The sequence below is a fragment of the Mustela erminea genome, chromosome 7 (genome assembly GCF_009829155.1).
Source record: "Mustela erminea isolate mMusErm1 chromosome 7, mMusErm1.Pri, whole genome shotgun sequence".
Taxonomy (NCBI): Eukaryota; Metazoa; Chordata; class Mammalia; order Carnivora; family Mustelidae; genus Mustela; species Mustela erminea.
The window spans coordinates 32184495-32209341 of record NC_045620.1 but is presented as its reverse complement, the minus strand read 5'-3'; positions in this window follow the sequence as shown (position 1 = coordinate 32209341).

The window sequence follows — 24847 nt, the reverse complement described above, 5'->3', positions numbered from 1 at the left end:
TTTCCCTCTTTCTCCCTTCCTCCCTCCCTCCCTCTCTCCCCTCTCTCAAAAATAAATCAATTAATTAAAAAAATAAAATGGTCATCTCTTGGGCTCATCTGTTGAACAGGGTAAAAGAAAAAAAAATACACACATACATATTCTGCTTACCTCAGACTGCATGATGAAGGTCAAATGCATAAAACATGTGTGGAATTGGAGATTTTAAAAATGCCATACAAACAAAAGATCCTGATTGCTACTCTATATATCTTGAAATGTGTTTTTCAGCTTTCTGCTTGAAATATTATGGCCTGATTTTGAGAACTAGGACTTTGCATGCCTTTTTTCTTTTTTCTTCTTTTCTCCCAAAAGCTTTTATCATATTGCCAGACAGTGGATATTTCATCAGAAAGGTCAGCATTTGGGGCTGATCTGAGACAATAACAAATTTTCAGTCTCAGCTCTCTCATGAATAACATGTAGAGATTAACAGCTGATCTCTTCACAAAGCTGTTGTGAGAAATGAGAAGATGATGTGTCAAAAGAAATATTGCAAAACTTAAATTACTATACACATGCAAATTAGGTCACTGATTCTTCCAAATTACACTTGTTTTACGTTATTTTCTTTTGCACTTGGTAGATACCAAGAGTGAATGTTCAATGAACATAGCATCTGGAAACTAATTATGGCTTTCCAATAGGCTGTTTTAGATATCGATTAAATATTATTTCATTACCATATATCAATGCCTATCTTGTCAATGATACTAAAATATTTTGATCTTGTGTTAACTGGATTGTGATCAGTCAATGGTTCATATTTCTTTTTACATATTCAGTCTTCAAACATTTACTGAGTAGCAATTAGGCCCATGGCACTATTTACTCAAGTCTCAAGTTACACAAAAATACAGTCTCTGCCCATGATACATTTAGAATTCAGCAGAAGAGATGGAACAAATTCCCAATGAGTAAATGTAAGATACATGAATAATAACTTCAAGTGAAAAACAACAGCTCTAGGTTTAATGAAGAAAGAACAACTTCACTTCTGAAATGTAGATTCATTACATTTATAGGAGGGATGGCGTTTGAGAGGAACATTTAGGACAAGAATTGCTGTAGGATCAGTGGGTGTCTTCATGAATGTCCGCATTAACAGTAGTAGAGGTCCACCAATGCAGTTAGTTACTGCTTTTCCCATGCTAGCTGCTTTCTAGCTGATTCTTCCAAGAATCTTGCCCAGTGGGTATTATCACGCCCCTTTACAGACAAAGAAAATGTGCTTGGAGGGGTTAAGCCATTTTCCCAAGGTCACACACGTGAGTAAGCAACCCTATCGGCACTCTCTTCTAGAGTCCTTGTTCTTGTTCATTTGAGTATTTCTCCCCACTACCCCCATGCCATGCTCCACTGCCACCATACCTACGGTCTCAATTCTACATGGTAGGCACAACCCAAAGCCAAAACCTCAGGTGAGAAAATACAGGGAGGTACCTGGAAGAGAATGGGTGGTAGCTCAGATCTGCACATGTATTTGGACAGGGACATGGTGAGACCACAGGTAAGTCCATTCTTTAGGTAGGATCCTGGCAGGAAAGTGATGACACATTGTTTAACAAAGAATTTCTGGAAGTTTAACAGAAGGCATTATACAAAGGTTTGGGCTGAGATGAGGGAAAATGACAAGGGAGAGTGAAGCCCCTGGGCCCTGGATGAGGAAGCCAAAGGGAGGCTTTATAACCCTTAGGCCTACAGGGGCTTAGAAGCAGCCCTGACAGAGCCCTGAGAAAGCAGCAGCTGCAGGAGGGAGCCACTGGCAGATGTGGGGTACCTCTGGTTCAAGATCAGCTGGGAAGGAGCTGGCAGGAAAAATAAATATCTCACATTTCCTTTGCTCCTACTCTCTGAGCTGTTGAAATCTCCCATTGAGCTAATTAAAGCAGGACAGTTGTATTAGTTATCTATTGCTATGTAACAAATTACCACAAACTCAGTGGTTTCATGTCCCTCTATTATCTCGTAGTTTCTATGGGTCACAGAGCTAGGCATGGCTTAGCTGGCTCTCTACTCAGGATCTCACAAGGCTGGTCTCATTTAAGGCTCAGAGTACTCCTTTAGGCCTATAGGGCTAGTGGCAGAATTCATTTCCTTGCATCTATAACATTCACTCATGATCATTTCTTTCATCGATACCAACAGGAGAACATCTGTCTGATTACTAGACCCTCTTCTAAAAGACTCATCTGATTATAGGGTCATCCAGCATAGGCCCATTTCCCTTTTCATTTACTCAAATTCAACTGATCAGGGGCCTTAATTACATTTGCAAAAATCCCATCACCTGTTGCCATACAATATGACCTAATATGGGGAGTCACGGCCCATCCTAGACATGGATCCAGACCCTGCTCAAAGGGAGGGGACTATGCAGAGGACCTCAAGAATCTTAACTGCTAGTCTAAAGCACTTGGACTGTATTTTGTATAACTGGATCGCTGTGAAATAATTTTACCAGAGTAATGACAAGGCTAGAGATTCATGTGAAGGAAATAAATTTCATATTTGGTATAGTGGTGAAGACTAGGGACAATAGAGAGACTGTAGGTAAAGGGACCGGGTAGTAGCTTCTTAAACTGTACACATAATGGTGATGGAGTGGTAATGGAGGCCTAAAGTCCACCAGTGAAAAAGAAACCAGTGTGAGAGCTATAAGGGAGATCAGATGGGTAGGTGTGGCCTGGAGATGGCCAGTAGCGTTGGGCATGGGAAGAATTGATATCTGCAGTTTTTAGGGCTTGGGTGACTGAAAACCTACGGTGCTGTTCACAGTAAGGAGTGTGAACCGGAGGTGGATGGGAGATCCAGGAGTGGTTCTTTTTGGGTGTGGTTAAATATCTTCATGGAAGTATAGACCAGATAATGAGACACCAGACTATAGCTCAGGAAAAGGATTAGGGGATTGGGTTGCCAATTTCAGAGCTAAATCTCAGCCATTTAGAGAAGAAAAGATTGCCAAGGAAGGTGGAGAAGATGATGCAGAGAAAGTCTCAAAGAAATGAAAAGCAGACCGTGGTAATTTGTCTTCGAATTCACAGGAGGGGTGTTTCCAGAAGAAGGCTGGTCCACTGTCTGCAGGGCTGGTGCATTAACAACAGCTCTTCGATGGTGTTTCTGGATCACAGGTAGAGAAGAAGAATTGAGTGGAAGGAACATGCATGGAATGGAAGCAGGAGTGAGGGGAGGAAGCTGAGTCAGTGAGTGTAGGAACATAAAGGAAAGAATTACCCTGGTATCTGAAATAATATCTCCAGATAGTTCATGAAATGTTTGAAGTTACCTGGAGGCCTTTAACAAAATCGTCCAAGGGTTTACATGCTGGCTTTGTTGTAGGATTTCTGGGTGATCACTTATTTTTTACAAGATATCTCCCAGGGAAATAGTTCTAATTTATACCCAGGGATTCATCATCTACTTAAAACTTCATTTGCATATTTCTGCACTTTTTACAATTGGTAGGACCACAGGAAGTTTAGTAAGCTGGCAGAGTTAGCCTTCAAGCCATCAGTCATGTTCATCGCCTCACAGTGCCCTCCATGGGACTAGCTGAAATTTTTTTCATCTTACTTACCTTTTGGTTCAGTAAGAATTCTGCAAGGGCAAAAGTGATTTGGAGGTAGCAACTTAAGAATTATGATTAAAAAAAAAATACTCAGATCGAACAACAGCAATCCAAGAGAATCACTTTAACCAGTGATTCTTCTTTTTTTTTAAAGGTTTTATTTATTTATTTGAGAGGGAAGAGAGAGAAAATGAGTTGAGGGGGAGGGGCAGAGGGAGAAGCAGACTCCCCCACTGAGCAGGAAGCCTAATGTGGGGCTCCATCCCAGGACCCTCCAGAACATGCCCTGAGCCAAAGGCAGTCCCTTAATCGACTGAGCCACCCAGACACCCCAACCAGTGATTCTTTTTTTTTTTTTTTAAGATTTTATTTATTTATTTGACAGACAGAGATCAGGCAGAGAGGCAGGCAGAGAGAGTATGGGGGGAAACAGGCTCCCAGCTGAGCAGAGAGCCCAATGTGGGGCTCAATCCTAGGACCCTGGGATCATGACCTGAGCCAGAGGCAGAGGCTTAACCCACTGAGCCACGCAGGCTCCCCTAACCAGTGATTCTTAATGGGCATTCTCACCCCGGGAAATATTTCACAAACTGTCTTAACAGGATACAAAAGGTGTTGCTTTCTGCCCTAATTAATGCAGAACTTACTTGTTGAGCAAATAATGTGAGGTGTATACGACTTGAGGGATTTAGCAAACTATCCTATTCCATCCTCTCATGTGTACTATGCAGTGACCACTCATTGGCACTGGAAGAGAAGATGCAGCCCACAACCAGCCCCTCAGCCCTGTCCATTCCAGCACACCCCTGACCGCCAACCGAGGGCTTTCTCCATTTGCTTGAGTTTGCTAGGCTGACCTGTGCTGCTGGCCAGATGTGCTAAGGGATTTCATACCTCCCAGAAGCCCTCAATTAATGCCTCATGGGAGTGTATCAGTACCTCACCTTCCTCTGAGAGGGAAGTGAGGGGCAGGATCTAAACTGACTCCCCCAAATTCCAGTTGCCTGTAGCATGAAAGGCTTGATAATGCATCCTTTATCAGCTGCCTTCCCTGCCCTGCCTCACTCTTCTATTGCCCTGATTGTGTTTCACCACCTCCCTGTAACCTACCTGTACTCAGATCCTTGTCTTAGATTCAGCTTCTGGTGGAACTCAAAATAAACACTGGATGACAGTCAGCAGAATATCTACTGACCCGAGATCGCACCTGTCTGAAGCACCCCAAATTTAAATGGCACTCTGCCACGAATGAAATAACACTGTCGGCTTTGGAGAGCTGTTTCCTGCCTTTTTTTTGTTCATCTATTCATTCAATGACTTTGACTTTTCCAGGCACCGCTACGTTTCTGGGGCAACAAAGATGAACACAGCGATTAATACAAATCCATCAAACAGAAGTTTATACAAGGTACAAAAATTGAACCAACACAGTGACTACCTTCTCCTGGAGGTCAGAGAAGGTTTCCTGGGAGAACATAATACTTGAATCAAATCATGAAAACCGAGCAGGTGTTGGGCAGATAGGCAAGGGGGAAGGGAATTCTAAGCAGGAGGAACAGCAGGGGTAAAGGCAGGAAAGCATGAAACATCAAGATGCATTAAAGAAATGGTCAGCAATTTAGTGTGACTGGACAGAAGAGAGAGGGGTGCCAGCATTTTGCTGGGCAAAGGACTTTGGACTTCTCCCTATAGGATCTCCTTGGAGAAAAAATCTCTTTAGTAGAAGTGAGCATGATCTTTGTTTGGAGTAGTGCCAAACTGGAGGCAGAAGGACAAATTAAAAGGTTGTTGTAATTATTCAAGCAAGAGATGAGAAGTCCTTGAACTCAGCAGAAGCATGGGGCAAAGGAGAAGGCTATAAGAGATTGAAGAGATAAGATCTGATGCACTTAACGGTCCACAGGGAATGGAAAAGGATTACATGACATTAACCAGTGTAGGAAGTGCAGAAGGAGGAACATGCTCGGTTTACAAGTATACAGACCCAGAGAAAACTCTTGGGGGGGAAAAAAACCCCTCATTCTAGAATCCAAAATTTCAATTCCCAACTATCAGTGATTAGTCTTTAAGATTATTTCCCCAAGTTCATTCATGCCAGTCAGTGTATATGGAGGAGTAAACTAAGTCTGCTGACAACGGGAAAGGGATCTTTTTAAGCTATGAGGGTGTAGTTTTGTGTTTGAACAATTAACTAATAACAGACTAATTTGCATACATAAAGCAGCAAACAGATGGGCAGTATTTGGTTTAATCCATAGCAGAGAAAAGCTATAAGACAATTAAACTATCATTGCCCTAAGGGTGCCTGCGTGGCTCAGTTCTTAAGTGTCTGCCTTTGGCTCAGGTCATGATCCCAAGGTCCTGTCTGCGATGTAGCCCTGTATCAGGCTCCCTGCTCAGCGGGAAGCCTGCTTCTCCCTTTCCCATGTGCCCTGCTTGTGTTCCCTCTCTCTCTCTGTCTCTCCCTGTCAAATAAATAAATAAAATCTTAAAAAAAAAAAAAAGTTATCATTGTAGTAAATCCCTGAAAAATTAATGTTAACAATAGACCTCCTGCTCTTCTAACAATTAATTTTTGCTAACTTGGTACTGATTCATCAAATTATAGTTCTAGCATCTTATTAGGCAAGTAAGCTATTATGTATACAGAAAAGATGGGGATTTAGGGGAGTTAATTATTTTAATATGCTGATGAATGGAACTAGCATATCTAGCGATTCAAAAGTGAAATCAAAATACAATTTTACATTTTGCAAACATACGACACATAATTACAAGAAAATGTCACTGAACGCAATTTAATCTATTTTTGAATATTTTTAATTTGGTTAGGTTCCTATAATGGAAACCTCAGGACCATGGTTATAACCAAGTATTACCCTTGTGCCTGCTATTTTAAAATACATAGACATTGTATCCTATTTGTCCTGACCATTTGAGAAACTATAGAGTGTTAGTTTCAAAGGGAGAAAGGGAGGTGAAAAGAAATTACTTCTACTTGTTATTTGTTCATTTGTCATAAAAGTAGTATAAGGAGTAAGGTTCTCTGGTTATTTGAGAACTATTTATTATTTGAATTCAGTGAAGTCTAGCTTCACTTGAACTGGCAAGTTAATAACAGTATCCCAAAGTGCCAAATAAGAATCAGACAGAATGATAACTATTTCGCTATGTTCGGTATAAGTTAAGTCTCCTATAACTTACCTCCTTTGCATATTTAAGTGATTTTCATTATGGAGTTACTGGAAGATGTCTGAATTGCTTTCCCATATGTCTTCCTTCATTTTCAGCAATAAACAAATGAAGCACTTTTAGATAGGAAGTAACGTTTAGATCAGTTCACTCTTGTTTCCTGTACTACATCAGTAATTAAAAATTGAAACTGGGTGTTTCTCCCATTTTGTTAATTTGGCTATACACAATAGGAACCGAAAGGTAAGAATTCTTCTCCAGTTATCTCTCTACTTCTTTTTGAAATAAAATGCATTAGGTGGACTCACCCTAAAAACAAATGACTATATTAGTTCTTCTGTGAAATCCCACCTTAATGAACATTTTCTACTGTATACTAAGGTACAAAGAAAACCTCTTGTACTTCAGACTGTTTTCTGAACTCTATGGTCTCTCCTCCAAGTCTATGCAACAGGAACGCCTCCAGGGATATGCGTTTTTAAAGAGAGTTTAAAGGTCTCACTCTGGAGAAGGCAGGTTCAGGGAAGGAGAACTAGGGAAAGAGGCCATTGTCTTGCTATACGGATCAAGCTGCCACTCAGGAGAGCAGAATGCAAATGGCAAATGCTTAGCCCCCAGAACTCCTCACTCACAGTAAACTGAAGGCACTGCTCCCCATTTATTAAATATCTGAATACTTTCAGGAATTCACTTTCATTTCAACGTTAAGTTTATAAACTATTAAAATTTGAATAATGGTATCACATTTTATTTTAAATAATATTTTAAAGTATTTTTAATGAAGAAAGGATATTATAACTCTGTTACCCATATAATCTCTGTTAATTTCAAAAATAATAATCCACACATACATTAAAAAGTTTAAACTGTCCAAAAACACATAAAATGAAAATAAAGGTCTACCTCTTTCTTTTTTACTCTAAATGAATTTTTCTAAAGGTAACCAGGATTCAGATGTATACCTTTATGGAAATCAAGACATTACACAGATGCTAGCATATGCATATAGGCATCTGTACATATTCGTGTGCAGATATTTTGCACAAAGGACTGATAGCCACACCTTCTCAATAATAAATTTATATAAAAATGTCCAAGTATATCCAGAGGGTACATTTCTAAAAATGGATTTTCTGGGTCAGAATATGTGCATTTAACCCCCCCTTTTTTTTTTAAGACTGTAGCTGAACTGTCCTTCAAAAAAGTGTGTACTGATTAATTTTTACATCAACAAAATCATCATCAACCTTGTGTGTCATCAAACATTGATAAAATGGTATCTCATTCTAATTTGTGTTTCTTTTTATTATGAATGAGGTTGAAATCTTACCATTTACTTATTGGCCATTATATTTCAGTTTTTGATCAGATTCCTCACCCATTTTTCCAGGGTGCTTGCTTTTTCTTTGACTTGAAAAGTGAGAGAAACAAAAATATCATAATACTAGTATCACACCTAAATTTTGTTCTTATTTTTACAGGCTCTTTATATATTAAAGAAATGAGTCCTTTGTCAGAAATGTGTTATGAATATTCCTCAATCAGTTGATTGACTTATGACTTTATAACACATTTTTTTCTATATAGAAATTTTAAATGTTTTTGTAATTAGATGTATTAATCTTTAATTTTGTGACTTCCGTGCTGTATGTCTTAGTTCAAAAGGTCTTTTCATATCCTGTGATCATAAACACACCAATGTTTTCTTATAATATCTTAATGAAGTCATCATTTTTCTTTAAATCTTTGACTCACCTGGTTTGATTGAGAAGAACTCAGGGATTTCACGAGATTCAGTTCTTTCCCATTTAATGCATTAATGGGAATGCACACATGGTGCATTTTATATACCAGGCACAGCTCAAGTGCTTTACAAATATTAAGTAATTTAACCATAAAAATTATAGTTCTTAAATTTTTGCATACAATTTAGTTGGTGTTAAATCTATATGCCATCTTGGCTCCATTTAGAATTTCGCTGTCAACCCCCTTTATCTTACATCTATCCCAAATAACTTGAAGACATTGCTCCACTGTTTCTGGCAAAAGATATTGCTATAGAGAAGTCTGAGGTCAGCTTGATTTTTATCCTAATATTCAACTTGCTTTTTCTACTCATATTTCTGAAGAAAATCATCTTGATCCTTGCAGTTGAAATTTTAGCAGGATGTATCTGTGTTTGTAATTATTAGTTCATCTGACAATATGTTACATAACACATTTAATAGACTCTTAATTTAAATAATTTTCGCTCATGTACTACTTTCTTGTACTACATATTGTAATTCCCTTCTCTCCTCCACTTGTTGGGATTACTTGTCAAGTTCTTTATGAAAACTTTCCTTCACATTTATCTTAGGTTGCTCTCATAACCTCTGAATGCACATCTCTCCAAGTTGGACATAGATGACCCTGCACAAACTTTCCTCCATCTGTTCGAGGTAGAGGAGAAATCAGGGGTGCATTTGGGAAATGAGGGACACCAAAGTGTCCAGTTTCTCTGTGACTCTGACCCAGTTCAAAGGTGCTAAACTGAGTAATGTGGCCTATCTTTTCTTTGATTCCTGGAAGCATATTTCTTCCTTTCCCTTTTTCTTCCATTCTTTTCCTTAAACAAAAAAACTTACTCTGTTTCACTCTACCATTTTACTTTGGGCTATGGATATCGGCTATTTATTTACTGGGCTCTATTTCACGTTTCAGCTAGTTTGGTTTTATAGCAGACACCACCATGTAAGAATAGCCTTAAAATCCCACAACGTTCGTTGACAATAAATGACAACCCCAAGTCACCAGCTGATTGCGCTGAAGGTGGGACTTCCCCTACTTTCTCAGTTGCCGTGGCTAGAGAAGTATACTGATAAATTGGTAAGAATATCAGAATCAAACAAGAGCATAAATGATAATCACATTTACTGAACACTCACAATGCACCAATTACCCTTCTAAACACTGAGCATGGGGTACCCGGGGAAATCGATCAGTTAAGTGTCTGACTTCGGCTCAAGTCATGATCTCAGGGTCTTGACTGAGCCCCAAGTTGGTCTCTCCACTCAGCTGGGAATCTGCTTGTTCCACTGCTCCTCCCTGCCTCCTGCTCTCTCTCTCTCAAATAAATAAATAAAATCTTTAAAAAAAAAAAAAAAAACACTGAGCATAAATTAACTCATTTGATCCTCACAGCACTATAAACCATGCACTTCCATTATCCCTATTTTATAGAGAGTAAACATAAAGCGCAGGGTAGTAATTTGCCCCAAACTACTCAGCTCCAAGCAGCAGAAACAGGATTCAAATCTTGGAAGTCCAATCCCAGAAGTGGTGATCTTAACTCTGACCTTATGCTGCTTAAACCACAGTCCAACACACATTAAGCTTTCCATATTATACATGTGGACTTTAAAAGAAGTTTGGTTGCCCTACGAAAGCTGAGGTAGCTTGAAGTTGTTGACAACTCCATGGGTTCATTCAGATACTCCACTTACGATACGCACAGTTGGGTTTACTCAAGTTCTTCCTAAACTGATTGAATGATTTGATTTCATACTGGCCCATCCTGAATCAATAAAAACAATTTCATCAACAGTATTTTAATGTTTTTGTTTGCACATTTAGAGGTTGTCACAGAAAATAGAATAGTGGACTGTTACGTTGTAGTAAGCCATCTTTTGTCTACTTATGCTTTGGTGAGAGAGAAGAGGGTAAATTTGGCAGCCAGCCACGTAACTGGAGTTAACCTTGGCCACAGAGGCATGACAGATGAGCCAGCCCGATCACTCCAATATTTGCCTGTCTGCTTGTGGAATGCCTGTCTTAGACCATGGCACAGAAGGAAATGTTCCCTCTTTTGAAATTTTTCTCTGTATACCAATCAAATTGTTCCCTCGGGACACATCATAAAGAAATGTCATTGAATACTCTAATTGTGGCATCCACCAGAGCTATTTTTTAAAAAGCAACATTGGTCACAAACTCAGATTTTAATCAAAACCAGGATTCTGGTGAGTTGAGTGGTTTTCCAATATTTTTCAGCTTAAATTTTTTGATAGTCACTGGCCCCATAAATTGAACCTGTATTCAAAAGATTTGAGCTAAATTAGTTCAGCATTTTACAGTTAAGTTAAAGTAGAAAACCTGCAATTTTCTCTGAGGACAACACACACACACACACACACACACACACACACACACCACCTTACCAAAATACTTTTTTTTTTCCCCCTGTCCACTGAGTATTACTCAAAAGTATCTGAAAGTTTAAAATTCAAACTTGGCAGTTGTATAATCCTCCCAGGGGAGGAAATTCAGGAGAATTTAAAGAAAATTGGCTTAGCAATGTGTTTTGAATATAGGCAACAGAACATTTTCTATTTGGGTACAACTACATCAATGAAACTTGAGTCGGTGGAAGTCTTGTCCGATGCCATTTAGAAGGCTGTCAGAGCTAAGGGAGGCGTTAGAAGAATACCAGTTGGAACAGAGAACTGCCTTAAGGAAAGACTCCATTTCCTTCCATTTCCTGCTGTAGATAAATGAGGACCAAATATAGGAAACCATAAGGTCATTTCAGCAAATAAAAACCAACCCACCATTCTGGGTATCATATATTGTGGTTATTGCTGCTGGTATTTTGTTCACTTGGTGGCTTCAAAGCACGGCTGCAAATTGTTTGACACTTTGACATTGCTCTCACACTCCTGGATCTGAATGGGATTGTCACTGCTTCCACCCAGAGATTACAGAGGAAGTTACACTAGGTGACTTCTGAGGCCAATCCTGAAAGGCCAGATGCCTCCCACTTTATTCACTGAAAGGCGCCCTCCGGGAGCCCTGAGTTGCCTAACAATAACCCTGCCCTGAGGCTGTCGCACTGAAGAAGAAGAAGGCATAGCTTACTGGTTTAAAAACAAGCACTCTAGAGCTTAACTGCATGGGTTCAAATCCTGATTCTACCAGCTACCAGCTGTATAGTAACCTTGGGACAGTTACTTAATCCTTCTGCGCCTGGTTTCCTCCTTTACAAAATAAGGAGAAATAGTAGCAGCTGCACACCGCCCAAGGGCTTCCCTGTACCTTGCACAGTTGTTTAAATGGTAACACGTGTTAGCAGCTTAGAACCGGGCTGGCAAATACCACACGGTGGGGAAGGATTTGTTAAATATGCATGCGGGTGCTTTTACATATGCTTCACGGGTTCGTAAGCAGATTGCCCTTCCTACAGTTAAAAGTCACCCGGCATTTTATAGGTCATAGAACAGATCCCCCTCACGGCAGCTAAAGGGTTTTTTGTTTGTTTGTTTGTTTTTTGTTTTTGTTTTTGTTTTTTCCCAAAGCTCTGACGCATTTGAGCAATTCAGACCCCAAAAAATTGCTCATGTGTAAAAACCAGGGATGCTCCTGAAAAACCTCTCTTGCTTCTGTTTCCCTTCTTTCATTCTAGGCTGATGTTTGCTGTGTTTACATCATTGAACCAGGCATTTTCCTACTCATGTACTAGCACTGAGTAAGATATTTGAACTTATAAAATTTACAAGTCTAAAATAGTTACCAGCATGTACTCCCCCACTCCACAGCTTTTGCCTCACCCTGTGAGGGATTAGGTTATAAAAATGAATGAAATCATCATTCCTGTTTACTGGATAATCCCAGAGCTAAAATAAAAAAAGAAGCAGGGGAGACGGCAAAGAACATTTAAGGAAAAATGAAGATCTATCGGTACAGGGAGACCTAACTCCATATCTCACAGGGTAAATTACTGGCAAACCCATCCCAGCCTGATTGTCTGTGGTTTCCCTTCGCTCATTTTTTTTAGATGAAAATAAATGAAAAAAGAAGCTAAACATTGCTTGTTAAAGATCACTTAAGATAGAGGTCAATTAGCCCATGCAAATATACAAATATCCATGTCTTCGGAGATGCCAAATATGCCAGTCCTTTGCCGGTCTGCAATACTTCCCGCATTGCGCTATGGAAACTACATTTCCCAGGCTCTCCTGCACCCTGGCTTCCTGATCTATTCAACCAAAGGGAGACTCTGAAAAAGGCTGGGGAATGGAAGATGGGAGAGACCAGGATATCTCCCCTACTCTCTTCTTCAGACTGTATTGTCTTCTCTCTGATTTCAACATTCACTGGGAAGACCTCAGCGTGGCTGTAGTTTCCAACCGAGGCACCATATTCTGGTCTTGGTAACCACATGCCTTCTCCTAACCCCGGGCTGGTATCTCTTTCTTGCTTTTACTGATCTCTGGATTACCATCCCCTATAGGCCTCCTTACCCCCTTTCATGTCCGTCATCAAGTCCCTCTATTCAATCCCTTCTGTTTGAAACACCTAGCGTATTCCGGTTTTCCTGACTGGACCCTCACAGATACATAGGCATAGGTATAGGCAGAGGCAGTGTTTTTGTTTGTTTCTCATCTAAACTATACAGGAGTAAGGGTGTTTGTTTGATTGAACTGCTGTTTTGTAGACAAACTGCACTGGTCATCTTTGTTAAGGATGTTATGGCACTCATACTCATTTCCCTTTCCCTAAGCTAACTGAGCTGTATTTGTAAAACACACAGGACTCATTCTAATTGCTCATTTAGAGGACGTGAGACTTGAGTTGCTCAGGACAGTGAACTGTCTACTCAGATGCGATCAAATTCTCAATTCACCTCCCTACAGGCTCCTTGCTACACATTCTGTTTTGTCACACCAAGTGGGCATATGTGGTGCATGAAGACTCATTCCCCCAGTAGGAAGGCTACTCTCACGACTATTAACAGATCATCTCTAACGCTGATGATTCTCTTCCTCAAGTAACATTTTTATTGCTCTCAGGACCACCACAACTAGTAGGAATCCTTCCCCACAAACCATTTTTTTAATTTGTTTGCATGGCATCGTGTTAGGGGATGTGGATCTAGAATTTGGGTGCTGGGCTCCATTAGGACATGCCACTGCGCCACCAGGGATGAAAACCTCAGTGGAGAAGTGAGAATTTGCAGTCAGAGTTGACTGTTTGCACGGAGGCTTTATTGCAACTGCAGACTTAGCACATATGAAAAGGTTTTCTGTGCTCAGTTTCTGGATGAGGCAGATTGCATCACCAGGAATTCCTGTCCTCTAACACATAGTGACCAACACGCCTTAATAAGCATTTGCCTTTTTATTTTCGGGTCAATAACGTCATGCTTTCTGTTCATTATGGAACCAGTTTTTTAAATCTCTTTTTTAAACTAGAGGGAAAGACGTAAAATAATAATTCCAATGCTGTGACTCTGGTATGTCCTGTGCACAAGCAGTCAGCCAACAGAACTCAGTGCAAACAATGGGCAATGTTCAGGTTTAAATACGGCAGGGTTTCCAAGGCATGGCATCTGGCAAGAGGGGTTGTTGTCAAAGGTAGGAGCTTGTATATCCTTCCATGAGGTAGATGTTCTTAGAGGGGGTGGGAAATGGGCCTCGTGCTGCCAAGGACAGCATCCTCTTAGCAAAGGAGTCAAAGGTTCAAAGTTACTGCACTTTGGTTGGAAACACTGACAGCAGAACCTGAGGAAAGCAGATGCAGCAAACAGGACACAGACCATCTCAGAAAGCCAGAGGATGTGAGCCCAGCCAGCAAGCCAATGTCAGAACCATTACAACTCCAAGCAGACAGAGCTGAGGTAGAGGAGGAGACAGAGACAGCAGACTGGCTCATGGGCTGGAAGTGGGCTGGGCCAGGAGAGAGCTAAGCTCACAGGAGGACTGCCTCTGGAGGGGTTTCCTTCTTCCATTGACCCTGGCCTAATTTGAGAGTTATTCCATTTCTGTAAGGCACCCGAATACCATAGGGTTGTGAAATGCCCGTCTTAAAAGCCGGAGCCACAGGCTGTCTTAATGTCCTGAAAGATGTCTTCTGGCATCCCCTGTCCCTATGTTGATCCCTTGTTTGAGGAGCCTTTATCCACACAATGATAAACGATCATTTTTTTTTAAGATTTTATTTATTTGAAAGATAGACTGTGAGAGAGAGCAGGAGTGGGGGGTAAGGGCAGAGGGAGAGGGAGAAGCAGACTCCCAACCAAGCAGGGAGCCCAATGTAGGGCTCGATCCCAGGACCCTGAGATCATGACCTGAGCCAAAGGCAGATGCTTAACTGACTGAGACACCCAGGTGCCCCAATAAATGATCATTTAGATGGGTTTTCGTATCAAATCAATGAATTGTGCAATCCTAACACTTCTTTGTGTTTCATACACATTGTGTTGTTCTCATTGAGATCCAGGTGAGTGCTAAAAAATCAACTTATACTGCTAGTAAAGAGAGCCCTGTTTCTAGGTCATATGAGCCAGAAGTTTCCATGTTTCTAGGTCATATGAGCCAGAAGTTTTCCATGTCAGTGACTAGAAGACTTTGAATCAAGGATAAATTAGAGTTTGGCAATATAGTTATGGAGATATTTTCACACTGTAATAGTAAAATGCCCAGGAAGGGAAGTCATCCAAACACAGACTGGATGTCAAAAAAGGGCATTCTTAGATAACTATGCTGAATGTATAAATGTGTATGTATAAGAGTAGAATGTTGTGCATGGGGATGACGGGCAAGAGGTGAATCTGGGGGAAGGGAGAAAGCAATCAGGAGCCAGGATTGCCTTGAAAGCAGTTGAGTACCATCTGATTGGCTTCTAGAACATGCTAGTTTCTGCACTTCTATCAAGTACAGAAGGAAAGAAGGAATTTGGAGCAACGATCCCTCTGGCCTTCCATTCATGGACTCATTAAGACCAGCAGCTGCTCTCTGGTGTCTGGCAGGTGACTTCTAGCATAAAAAGTCTTAGATTTCAATTATGAAATACTTTTTAACTTCTTCATATTTGTTACCAATAGCTAAAATTGGAAAAATTTCCCATAAAAACCTGAAATTCTTGCTTTTTGAAAGACAAAAATTTGACATCACCAAGTCTTCATTCTCACGTAACATTAATGTGCTGGGCAAAGCCATGAGGTATCCCTCCAGATAGGATATGTGTTCCCCAGGTTTCCACACACTCCATCACTCCCTTTCGTCTCCTTGGTCTCTCTTGCCATTTATCATCACCCTTCCAATACTGTTTTCCTTCATACAGAATAAGATAAAAGTAAAATATGTCTTGTATGAAAACCTTTATCAAAGAATTAGCGATAGGCATAAGCATCTGTGCTTGTCAAGGAGTGTTTTTTTTGTTGTTTTTTTTTTTATCTGTTTTACTTTTCTCATGTATGTTACCTGTGTGGCTGCCATAGACACCTGAGTTAGCCTGAATTAGACTTATTTATAATAGAAGGGTGCAAAAATGACAGTGTGACAGTGGTCAGTCTGTGGTACAAACATGATCAGTTAGGAGAGTGTCATTATTTCAGTAATTGTTCTGCAGAGAGCCATGTGGAAATAAACATTAAAAATGTAGCCTAGAAGACAGTTATAGAACCCGTCTGCTCAGATCATTGGGATTCATTTGAACCGTCAAACCTCCTCTTGTATTTTCATAGGAAATGGTTCCTGGAAATGGCTTTTAAAGGCTAACTGATACTAGCCTTAATGAACTGTGTGAGTGACCACAGGATTTTGTGTTAACGTCGAGTGGAGGGAAGAGTCAAAGACCTCCTAGAATCTGACAGGTTTAGAGAGATCCAGGTGACAGGGGAAGCTGTTCTTGTCAGTGGAGACTTCTCAGCACATGAGGGAATGTGTTGCCTCAGTAGATGGGGTTTTTAAGTGGCTCTCCTAGAGCTATAAAATGTCTCTTTTCAAAAACAGATGGAAACATTGTACTGGGGAACTCTGAGGACTTTAATACATTTCAGGTCCTGCAGATTTTTTTTTTTTTAATGGGCTACAGAGGTAGTTCAAAGGGGAGGGAAATGCTATCAGAATGGAACAATTAAAGACCCTAAAATATGAAACATATATATGCATAGACAACAGCAGTGACCTCTACCAAGAGACACATTTTCAAAGGGAAAGACAATAAAGGCAAGCACTGGATAAGAACAATGAATGGGAATACTATAAGTCAATGAGGCAACATGGGACCTTTCTCCCTGGAGGGTTTAGGGAACTCTAAAATCACGAGATAATAGGCATTTGTCAATGCATCACATCACATTTAAAGCATAAGTAAATCCCCAAATCAAACACACATCCTCACACTTAGCTCTTTCCCCACTCTTGACAACTATATTTCTGTACAGTTTCTTAGTCTGTATCTTCTACAGCAGAAAGAAGTTAGAGATGGATCTAACAGACTGAATATAAGATTGAAAATTCAAATGCTGATTGGTCACTCTGTTTCCATGTCCACCTGACCCTATCCTTCCATCATTCCTCTTTGCTTTATGCCCCATGGGGTGATATCTATGGATGGAATCGTCCCATCCCTTGTGTCCTCTGGCTTCTGGCTTTTTGGGGGAACTGGCAGGAGGTTGGAGGGCAGGAGAGAGATGAAGTCATGGTGTTTATTCCCCTGCTGTCTTCCTGCTGGGCCTCCTGTTTGGGAATATGTTTCTGTACCTTTGCACAGCTCCTCTGTAACTGCTCTCTTGCCTTGTGCCTTCAGAAATGGGGTGAGAACAATCTCTTCCTATTGGTGAATCCTGGCCATCTCATTGTCCCTTATTAGTTCCCTTAACTATCTGTCTTCGCTCTTCTGCACATGGTCCAGACATTAAACTCTTTGTAATCAAACACTTTGTATGGGCTATCTCCTCCTGCTGGGATCCTGACAGGTAAAATTTCATTTGCTAGAAGTCCTGGGTAGCTCTCAACATTCTCGTGGCATTATGATTAATAATAATGATCATTCTGATAACAAAGTTAATTGAGACCTTTCTGTAGGTCAGGCAGTGTATTCTATATTCGTTGTCTTAATTAATCATCACATTCACCCTAGAGGTAAGATATTGTTTGTATCACCCCTATTTTGCCTATAAGAAAGTTAAAACTTAGAATGATTACCTAATTTTTTCATGGTTCCATAGCAATGAAGGGATTGACCTGAGACTCAAATTCAGGTCTCTTGGCAGCCATCAGAGAAAGACAGATTGGATAGAAGAGCTGTCCCAAAGTCTCTGAGGGGCTGTTGCAGAAAAAGATTTGGACTTTTCCTATGTAAGGACAAAGGGAAGAATCAACTCCAGAGGGCCGAAATACTGGTGTGCTGATAAATCTTTAAGAATGGGAGATGGTAGGATAATGTGTGATTTATAGCTTTTGGCGATCTCTGTGGTGTAAACACACCTACCATAGCTGATTTCAAGATGCCAACTTGAGGTCACTAAGTGTGGAGCTGGGAACTGATGTGCACAGTCAGCTCTTAAGCTGGCTTAAGTGTGGACCTGCCCCAGTGTACATGTGGGTGGAAGTCTTGAGGAAGGGAATTTCCTCTGAAGAGGAGGAAGACCCATCTGACATGGCCACCAGTTGCTCCGTGAAGGAATGAGGTAATCATTGCTATAGGTTCCCAGAAGCTCAGTGAGCTGTTGTGGACCTTGCAGGGGGAATTCCTATACTTGACAGGACCTGGGTTGACCTTTTAGGTCATGCCTAACTCTAATATTGAAAGATTTGTGTCAAAGTTACATATATTTCAGGTGGGAGAGGAGAGAAGATAAGAATTCAGGCTTTGGCTGGCCAAACCCCAGGCTCTGATCCCAACTTCAAAGGGCTATGTGACCTTGAACAAGATTAAGCCACTCTGGGAGTATGTGTTTTCTCATCTCTGTAAGATGGAGAAAATCCTACCACTTCCTTTTGGTACATGATTAAATGACAGGGCCTTGGGACAAGTCATGAAATGCATTTTCCCTGTCTTTCCTCTTAACATTTCCATTCATTTCTCTCCTAGAGGAGAAAAAGAGCAGGCATCTATATGAGAATCACTTTATATACGAATTTGGTTAGCAGCATTAACATCCAAGGTCCTTACTTCATGGTTTGACCTGTGGTATTAAAAATTCTATAAAATATACTGAGCTATATTATAATGGTGGTTCTACTGAAATGGGCTGGAAATCAAAAAGGAAAGAGAAAGGTAAGTCTATGAGAACTTTGACCACTAAATCTAACTAAAAGCCATGGAACCTTTCTAAGATACTCCTATCAGAAGTCTAGCCAGCTGGAAAGTGTTTTATAACCCTGCCTCCAGTGTAGCACTATCAGAGGAAGCAAATGAATGACCTGCCAAATTAGTTTTGGCCACACCAACTCACCCTGGCACAGAGCAGTAGTGTTCAAGAAGAAAAACAGAGGCCACCATTCCAAGCCCTGCGTCACACTATACAGGGCAAAGTCAGTATGTGATTCCAGAGCTTGCCTGCCCATGGAAAAGGGCTGCTGAAAACCTCCAGGGAAGGAAAAAAAAAAAAACAAAAAACCCTAAGACAGCTCTTTTTCCTTATTCACTTTTCTAAGAACCTTCTGGAAGCAGAGATGTTTGAACTTTAAACCACATACTTAGGAGCAGAGATAGGTGCTGCCTTCCTCCTCTGCACATAAGGCTTCTCCCTCTAGACATACATAGTGGGCTGAGCACATACAAGGGTGGACATTACATAGGGAGCTGTTAACCTTGCCTTGGCTCCAAGAAGACTTTGCTGTCAAGGGACCGAGTTAGACTTCAGAAGAGATTCCCCTTAATTTGTTTTCAAAAAAGTTATTTCTTTGAAAAAGTTGTTAAATTTATTTCAAAATTTATTTTGAAATAAATTAATTTAGGCTAATGCTTGATTTCAGAGAGGCTGGGAAAAAAAAAAAAAGCAGAAAAGGCAAAAAAAAAAAAAAAAAAAAAAAAGGACGAGCAAGGATGAGCCAATCCCAGACCAAACTAAAGGTCTAAAAAGCCGTTTGAGTTTCCCGGTCTTATGGGACTGAGAGATTGAGGTGGTGGCAGTAGGGTCAGTATCTGACTCTTAGTTTTGGCTCATGTCAAGATCTCAGGGTCGTGAGTCAAGCCCCACACTGGGCTCCACTCTCAAGGCAGAATCTTCTTGATTTCTCTCTCCCTCTCACTGTCCTTCCTGCTCGTGCTTTCTCACTCTCTAAATACATAAATAAATCTTTAAAAAAAATGTTTTAAAAGACTAAAAGATTGAGGCCTCTCCAAAGAAGTGGACTTATCCAGCACCCACAACATACCAGATACTTTGCTACATTTTCTTTTTGTCTTTTAAGATTTTATTTATTTATTTGAGAAACAGAGAGAGACAGCAGGAGAGGGAACACAAGCAGGGGGAGTGAGAGAGGGAGAAGCAGCCCTCCCGCTGAGAAGGGAGCCAGAAGTGGGGCTTCATTCCAGGACCCTGGGATCATGACCTGAGCAGAAGGCAGACGGTTAATGACTGTGCCACCCAGGTGCCCCTTTGCTATGTTTTCTTGTTGAATTCTCACTACAACTCTATTCTTCTCTCTCTGTCCATGTGGGAACTGAGGCTCCAAATCCTCGGTTATTTTACCACATTATTCATCTTCTTGCCCTATATTTTTAAAAAGGTTTTATTTATTTATTTGACAGAGGGAGAGATCACAAACAGGCAGAGAGGGAGGGGGAAGCAGGCTCCCTGCTGAGCAGAGAGCCCAATGTGGGCCTCAATCTCAGGACATTGAAATCATGACCTGAGCCGAAGGCAAAGGCTTTAACCCACTGAGCCACCCAGGCGCCCCGCCCTATTTAACTTCTTGAGTCTTGAAGGGTTTTCATCAATATCAGGCATCTAGGCTAAAGCTCATGGGCATGGTAATGATTGAGCAAAGAGTGCAAAGTCCAATCCAATCAGGGCAGAGCCCACATCCATCCGAACTCATCCTGGTGGGTTTGTGTGGGCACACATGGCCTCCTGAGCTGGACTGTATCCTCAACGGGCTCATCCTTCAGTTGGGAAGACAGACTAACACAGCAGAGACACCTGGAGCATAATAGTACTCAGGGGCTAATCAAGTACAAATGGGGTGGCCCCATGCAGAAGTTAACGCAAGCTCAAGAAAGGGAAAGGTCCATGTGGGTGAGTGGAAGAAGCAATGTACAGGCATCAGTATAGAAAGACAGTCTTTGTAGAGGGAAGACAATGGTCCGCTTGGTTCCTGTGAGCTTAAGAGATGACAGGAAGTTAACTAAAACACATAAATGAATGTTAATAGATGTAGGGCACACACAGTAAGGTGACAATGTGATTATCACCACATACCTTCCAGAAGAATTAAAATAAACACTGGAAAAAACAAATGCTGACCGAAGCGAGGAGCAACTAGAACCCTTGTACATGGCCGGGGGAAGTATCAGTTGACTACAGACACTTTGGAAAACTGTCTGGCACTTTCTACTAAAACTAATCATATGCACAACCTATTCACAGCAATTCCTCTCCTAGGAATAAACCCAGAAAAGATGTGGACATTCGTTCACCAAAAGATATGTACCAGAATGCTCATAATAGTACTATTCCTAATAGTTCAAAAGGAATTCAACAACAGAATGGACTTAGAATTTTTGGTGTATCTACCCTATGACCCAGCAATCGTACTACTGGGTATTTACCCTAAAGATACAAATGTAGTGATCCAAAGGGGCACGTGCACCCGAATGTTTATAGCAGCAACGTCCACACTAGCCAAACTATGGAAAGAACCCAGATATCCATCAACAGATGAATGGATAAAGAAGATGTGGTATATATATATATATACAATGGAATACTATGCAGCCATCAAAAGAAATGAAATCTTGCCATTTGTGACAATGTGGATGGAACTGGAGGGTTAGCGAAATAAGTCAATCAAAGAAAGACAATTATCATATGATCTCCCTAATATGAGGAAGTTGAAAGGCAACATGGGGGGTTGGGGGAAATAGGAAAAGAATAAATGTAACAAGATGGTATCAAGAGGGGGACAAACCATGAGAGACCCTTAATCTCACAAACTGAAGGTTTCTGGGGGTAGGAGGGTAGGGAGAGGGGCGGTGGGATTATGGACATTGGGGAAGGTATGTGCTATGGTGAGTGCTGTGAAGTGTGTAAACCTGGAGGGTCACAGACATGTACCCTTGGGGCTAATAATACATTTTATGTTAATAAAAAATGAAAAATTATATTAAAAAAAAGAATTTTTTATATACTCCCACAATAGAAAAAATCACAACAAAAAATGTAGGCAGTCTACAACTATACACAAAAACAAGGGGGAATCTCTCAAATATAATACTGAACGAAATAAGCTAGACATAAAAGGACACATTCCATATGATTCCATTTATAGAAATTTCACAAGAAGATAAAACTGCCCCTAATTTTAGAATTTAGGTCACGCTTTGGGAGGTAGTGACTGGATGGGTGTCGGGGGTGGGGGAGCTGCTAAGGTGCTAGTGTTTCATTTCATAATTTGGATTCTTGTTGCACAGGTGTGTTATGTTTGTGAAAATTCAGCAAACTGTACACTTACCGTAAGAGCAAGTCTTCCTATGTACATATGTCAGTAAAAGTTTTAAAAATTATATATGCGTGGGTGACAGGCCAGACTAGGATGGATAGCTCTTTAATCCCCAGCAGTATCTAGCTGCTCTTGTTAAATGGAAAGGGAGGGTGGCCTTGCAGAAAGATGTTCTCTGTCTTTGCAATCCTCGCAGCCACGATGATGTTCACAGTGGGTTACTGAAAATTAGCAATGCCTCCAGATAAAGCGTGCATGTGCATATACAAGAAGAAAAGTCACTTCCTTTTCTACTCTTCCTGCCTTCTTTCTCCCACAATGTCAGCCCTTAATCAGCCTCCTGCTACATATTAGTTAACCTCCTAAATCAATACATCTTGATCTGAACCTAATAAGAAGGAATGTTTGCTTTTGTATCTGGGTTCAAAGTACAGACTACAGTAGTTGGCTTTTAAGTTTATGTTATAGGCTTAATTTTCTTGCTCCAAATGAAATGAGGAATACATTAAGGCTGTGGAAGGGAAGGAAAAAATAAAAAAAACATGATTGATGAACTGGCTTATAGGACTACAGTTCCTTTAGAGACTAAAGTATTTGGTACGTTCCCTTATTATTGAGATCAAGCAATGTGCCTGGATCTAAATGACACAAAAATGGTTTGAATTAGAGTCAAATAATTGCCATTCTGCGAGAACATAAACTTTTTTTGAGGGGGGTGGTGAATGGGGATAAAAAATAACTAATAAACTCTGAGGCAAAGCTCACATCTGAGATTTAAGCTTCAAAGGTCTTTAAAAGGAGGCTCCCCCCTACGCTGAGAGAGAGAGAGAGAGCGCTGTACACAGCGGGAGGAGTGGTTTTCCCAAGCTGATTTTCCTTACGGGGTGACCCAGCCTGGGTCGGAATGTTACCATGTGATCAGCCCAGACCGTGGCAGCAACACAGTCTCAGCACAGAAGTTAGAACTTTCTGCAGCATCATTAAAATAATTGGGAGAGAAAAAAAATGTTAAGCTCCACAAGCTTGAATCACAAGCCTCTTGGAAAGGTTAATAAGCTTGCTGCTCTGTGCACCCCCCCTTCCTTCCATGGCTTGCCACCCGCCCGCCTCCACCCTTCCCACTGGCAGTGACAGACTGGCTATCAGTTGGGGAAGGGAGATTCAGAACTAAAACCTTAGTTTGGAGCAGCCGAATGGATACCATTCCTTTACTGACGTTGCGGGGTTCTTGCTTATGATGGTGCCACAGAGATCCAAAAGGGAGTCTCTGGGACCTACCAAGCTAGCAGACTCTTGGGCCCAAAGGGAAGTCAGTTCCACAGCACTACAGTGAACCTGACAAAGGAAAGAAGGGAACTGGCTGAATGGAATGGAGGCAACACAGGAACCTTCTCTAACCAGAGAAGCAGGAGCAATTGCAGTGCGGCTCACAGAGAAAGTGTTGGAGCATGGACTGAATTCAACTGCGGTGCATGGTGTGCCAGCTGGATGCGGGCACTGGATTTGTGTCAGGAAAAAGAGAGAGAAGAGGGAGAGAAAGACAAAGAGAGACAGAGAGAAGGAGACAGAGTCAGAGAACTGCAAGAGATTGGACTTCCTTCTTTCCCAGGCCTGTCTGGCCTTAGAACACCCCGCAGTCAAAGGTAGACTTCCTCTAACAGAATCTTCTGGCCCAGGCTACCATCATTTTCCCCCTCTCCCACCAAGCTGCCAAGCTTGAGACGACAATCAAGGTCAAGGTATGGTTGGTAATGAGGGAACAGCTCCCTGTTCCTCCTCTCCATCAGTGAACTTAAATAAGTGTAATTGGTGCCAATGCTGGTTACTACTGGAGGCCAAGAGGGAGGTGTGCCTTCCCCAGAGAGACAACGGATTTTCAAATTCTGTTAAGACTGGTTGATTCAGGTGAGCAGAGCCCCTAAAGGAAAGAGAGAAGTTTCGTTCTTAAGAAAGATATTTCAGAAACCAAGTCCAGGGGAGCAAGGGCCTGGAAAGGAAATCCTTACTTTCCTGTGTTGAATGAAGGCTCTCTTTCATGAGTGTGTCTTGAAATGTGGACAACTGTTTGGATCTGGAGCTCATCCCTCACAAAGGCCATGTTCCCTGATAGTTACGGTTGACTCCTTACTGAACTCAACCTTCTCAGTGGAATGTAGTATCTGCAAAGCCATGTCACAGGGACACACTGGGCCTCTCCAGCTGAAGCCTTTGCTCAGTTGATTAGCCTTTTATGCTTTGCTTCATTCCACACCCTAATCCCAGCAAGGACCATGCCACCACACCATAGCCCCTTTAAGGAACACTTATTCTCTTCCAATCAGGCAGAATGGACAGTCTTTGTTAACTGATGTTAAAACAACCCTTAAATGTTAACCCCTAAAAGTTTATCTCTCACTCAAGGGAAGCCTTTCACATCATCAGTGACCAAGGCTCTTTCCATTTTGTAGCTCTGTCCTCTTTTGGGGTCTTGCAGTCTTTACCCTTAAGTACTAAATGGGAAAACAGATAGTAGGAAAGACACCAACATCTTAACATCTTTGTTTGGAAGTGATATTCATAATCTGCTTGTATTCCACTGGAAAAATTTAGTGGCATGGCTCAGCCTATACTCAAGAAG